The following is a 5,000-nucleotide window of genomic DNA, read 5'->3' on the forward strand; positions in this document are numbered from 1 at the left end:
GCACCCCCCAATCTGTTCCAAGGCCTTGTTTTCTCTCGCTCGCCAAAACACTTTGTCTGTTTTCACAGCCAGTCTACCGGCCTAGACCCAACTGTGCGATATTTCAGAGCCGGCAACAGAGCATGGAAAGTCCGCCAGATTTACCCTTAAATGCTCATAAATGACTTCCAGGCACTCTTCGGAAGGTCTTTTATTTCAAAAGAAGGTCCTTCCTTGAGGGAGCACTTCTTCGGCCACTTTGCAAGTGCAACCGCTGCCAGCAAAAGTTCTGAAAATCGAGTTCCCGAAAATCTCCGGGTACCCCGCCAACCCCCAGCCACCCGAATCGCAAGTGTCAATTCGGCGGGTTGCCTGCCGGTAGTCCTTCCGAAAATGAGGCGCCAAATCGCCGCAACGGCCATTTTTCATTTCGGCATCGGGACTTCCGACGGCAACTGATTAACTAGCCCGGGGACTAGAGCGGCAGCAAATGCAACGTGCCCTCTTGGCGGGAGCAACTTGACCGCCCCCGTGGGGAAAGGTCAACTCGGGGCCCGGGAAAGTCGCCGAGTCCGACCCCATACACTTCCATGAGTTGGGGGTTTTGGCCTTCCCGGCCCAAGGCTCGCCTTATTTCGGCCTGCACTTTCGGAAAAGGGTGCATTCCTTTTGGTTAATGATTTCACCAGCCCGGGTCTTAGCCTCTGCCCCGACGGCTAAGTCTTTTGGTTAATGATTTCCTGCGGCTGGGACTACCCTTTCCCCCCGCCCTGCAGGCACCCGGGCGGGAGGCCGTCGGGGGCACTTTCCGGGGCAAATCCGGACCCTTACGCAAGGGAGAGTGCGCCCCCCGCCTCGGCCGGGGGTCAGGCTGCCGCCTATTAAGCCCGACAGAAAACCCGAAAAATGGACGAAAATGGGAAAAAATCCCCATCCGAAAAAGGCTTAAAAGTCGGTTGGGCGGCAGCTAGGGTCGGTCTCTGCAGACCTGGAGGCTCGGGTGGACTCTTGGAATAAACGTCCAAGTCCCGACTTGCCACCTCCTACTACTGTGCAGATACCCCGCCAACCCCCAGCCACCCGAATGACAAGCGTCCGATCAGCGGGACGAATTTGACAACTCTGGCCGGACCTCTGGAACTCCATCCCGGGTAACCGGGGCAAATTTTTCCGCTTGATCGCCCTTCCACTGGTTAACCATTTGCCCTTTCGGACTTAGTCTCTGGACATTATTCGACGGATTTTCTGGTTAACCATTTGCCCTTTCGGACTTAGTCTCTGGGCATTATTTTCGACTTTTTGGTTAATGATTTCACACTTTTTACTTACTTTTGCGCTTTTTGGTTAATGATTACTCTGCTTACTGGTTAATTATTTGCCCTTTCGGACTTAGTCTCTGGACATTATTTTCGAGTTTTTGGTTAATGATTTCACACTTTTAACATATTTTTGCGCTTTTTGGTTAATGATTACTCTGCTTACTGGTTAACCATTTGCCCTTTCGGACTTAGTCTCTGCACATTATTTTCGACTTTTTGGTTAATGATTTCACACTTTTAACATATTTTTGCGCTTTTTGGTTAATGATTTCATACTTTTTACTTACTTTTGCGCCTTTTGGTTAATGATTACTCTGCTTACTGGTTAACCATTTGCCCTTTCGGACTTAGTCTCTGGACATTATTTTCGAGTTTTTGGTTAATGATTTCACACTTTTTACTTACTTTTGCGATTTTTGGTTAATGATTACTCTGCTTACTGGTTAACCATTTGCCCTTTCGGACTTAGTCTCTGGACATTGTTTTCGACATTTTGGTTAATGATTTCACACTTTTAACTTAATTTTGCGATTTTTGGTTAATGATTACTCTGCTTACTGGTTAACCATTTGCCCTTTCGGACTTAGTCTCTGGACATTGTTTTCGACATTTTGGTTAATGATTTCACACTTTTAACTTAATTTTGTGCTTTTTGGTTAATGATTTCATACTTTTTACTTACTTTTGCGATTTTTGGTTAATGATTACTCTGCTTACTGGTTAACCATTTGCCCTTTCGGACTTAGTCTCTGGACATTGTTTTCGACATTTTGGTTAATGATTTCACACTTTTAACTTAATTTTGTGCTTTTTGGTTAATGATTTCATACTTTTTACTTACTTTTGCGATTTTTGGTTAATGATTACTCTGCTTACTGGTTAACCATTTGCCCTTTCGGACTTAGTCTCTGGACATTATTTTTGGGTTTTTGGTTAATGATTTCACACTTTTTACTTACTTTTGCCCTTTTTGGTTACTGATTACTCTGCTTACTGGTTAACCATTTGCCCTTTCGGACTTAGTCTCTGGACATTATTTTCGAGTTTTTGGTTAATGATTTCACACTTTTAACATATTTTTGCGCTTTTTGGTTAATGATTACTCTGCTTACTGGTTAATTATTTGCCCTTTCGGACTTAGTCTCTGCACATTATTTTCGAGTTTTTGGTTAATGATTTCACACTTTTAACATATTTTTGCGCTTTTTGGTTACTGATTTCATACTTTTTACTTACTTTTGCGCCTTTTGGTTAATGATTACTCTGCTTACTGGTTAACCATTTGCCCTTTCGGACTTAGTCTCTGGACATTATTTTCGAGTTTTTGGTTAATGATTTCACACTTTTTACTTACTTTTGCGATTTTTGGTTAATGATTACTCTGCTTACTGGTTAACCATTTGCCCTTTCGGACTTAGTCTCTGGACATTATTTTCGGGTTTTTGGTTAATGATTTCACACTTTTTACTTACTTTTGCGATTTTTGGTTAATGATTACTCTGCTTACTGGTTAACCATTTGCCCTTTCGGACTTAGTCTCTGGAGATTATTTTCGAGTTTTTGGTTAATGATTTCACACTTTTTACTTACTTTTGCGATTTTTGGTTAATGATTACTCTGCTTACTGGTTAACCATTTGCCCTTTTGGACTTAGTCTCTGGACATTATTTTCGGGTTTTTGGTTAATGATTTCACACTTTTTACTTACTTTTGCGATTTTTGGTTAATGATGACTCTGCTTACTGGTTAACCATTTGCCCTTTCGCACTTAGTCTCTGGAGATTATTTTCGACTTTTTGGTTAATGATTTCACACTTTTAACTTAATTTTGTGCTTTTTGGTTAATGATTTCATACTTTTTACTTACTTTTGCCCTTTTTGGTTAATGATTACTCTGCTTACTGGTTAACCATTTGCCCTTTCGGACTTGGTCTCTGGACATTATTTTCGAGTTTTTGGTTAATGATTTCACACTTTTTACTTACTTTTGCGATTTTTGGTTAATGATTACTCTGCTTACTGGTTAATTATTTGCCCTTTCGGACTTAGTCTCTGCACATTATTTTCGAGTTTTTGGTTAATGATTTCACACTTTTAACATATTTTTGCGCTTTTTGGTTACTGATTTCATACTTTTTACTTACTTTTGCGCCTTTTGGTTAATGATTACTCTGCTTACTGGTTAACCATTTGCCCTTTCGGACTTAGTCTCTGCACATTATTTTCGACTTTTTGGTTAATGATTTCACACTTTTAACATATTTTTGCGCTTTTTGGTTAATGATTTCATACTTTTTACTTACTTTTGCGCCTTTTGGTTAATGATTACTCTGCTTACTGGTTAACCATTTGCCCTTTCGGACTTAGTCTCTGGACATTGTTTTCGACATTTTGGTTAATGATTTCACACTTTTAACTTAATTTTGTGCTTTTTGGTTAATGATTTCATACTTTTTACTTACTTTTGCCCTTTTTGGTTAATGATTACTCTGCTTACTGGTTAACCATTTGCCCTTTCGGACTTAGTCTCTGGAGATTATTTTCGAGTTTTTGGTTAATGATTTCACACTTTTTACTTACTTTTGCGATTTTTGGTTAATGATTTCACACTTTTTACTTACTTTTGCGATTTTTGGTTAATGATGACTCTGCTTACTGGTTAACCATTTGCCCTTTCGGACTTAGTCTCTGCACATTATTTTCGAGTTTTTGGTTAATGATTTCACACTTTTTACTTACTTTTGCGATTTTTGGTTAATGATTTCATACTTTTTACTTACTTTTGCGATTTTTGGTTAATGATGACTCTGCTTACTGGTTAATTATTTGTACTTTCGGACTTGGTCTCTGGACATTATTTTCGACTTTTTGGTTAATGATTTCACACTTTTAACATAATTTTGCGCTTTTTGGTTAATGATTACTCTGCTTGCTTGTTACTGATTTCCCCTTTCGGACTTGATCTCTGGCCGTTCTTTTCGACCTTTTTGGATCAGGTTTCCACACTCTGAAATTATTTTGGGCTCACTGATTAGGCGAGATCAAGGGGGCATGCCTGGGCACTTTGGGCTCAGTTTGGGAAGGCGGCGTCCGTGTGCTCCTCCGCCCTTCCCGCACTTGCGGCTAGGTTTGCCAAACTGCGCTGACCCGCAGCCCTGCCTTTTTGCCCACGGCACGGAACGACTCAAGTCTGGCTCCGTTCCAGGCCGTTGCCTCCGGCTGCCCGCCGTCCGGCCGGCCTGGGACGTACCCCGGCTGACGGCGCCGGAGCCCCTCTAGCAGCCACCGGTGCCGCGGGCCAATGGGTCCGGGCGTTCCGGAGCTATCGGTGGGGAAGTGCTCTCCCCTTTTCCTGACGCCGTTCGCCCGAGCAGAGGTGCAGCCTGACGGGACTGCTGTCGCCTTCCGCGGCGCACCGGCCCCTTTCACCTGCCGTCGACCGCGCGGAGCTCGGACCTTCCTCCCCGAAGTTATGGCCCCGGCGCCGGAGGGTTCCCGGGGCCGGGCATTCAGCGGGGTGAGTCTTCACCTTCCCGGTCAGCCTGCGGGGTCGGTGCGCCGGCACTCGACGCGGGAGGGTCCCCTCTTTCCGTAGAGCCCCGCCCGGTGCCGATCGGCCGGCGGATTGCGGAGCGAACCGCGCCTGACCGACGGGCCTCGGAAACCCGTTGCAGTCGACGGGGGGGAACCGGACAGCGGGAC

Source organism: Heterodontus francisci, unplaced genomic scaffold (assembly GCF_036365525.1).
Source record: "Heterodontus francisci isolate sHetFra1 unplaced genomic scaffold, sHetFra1.hap1 HAP1_SCAFFOLD_1146, whole genome shotgun sequence".
NCBI classification, from domain to species: Eukaryota; Metazoa; Chordata; class Chondrichthyes; order Heterodontiformes; family Heterodontidae; genus Heterodontus; species Heterodontus francisci.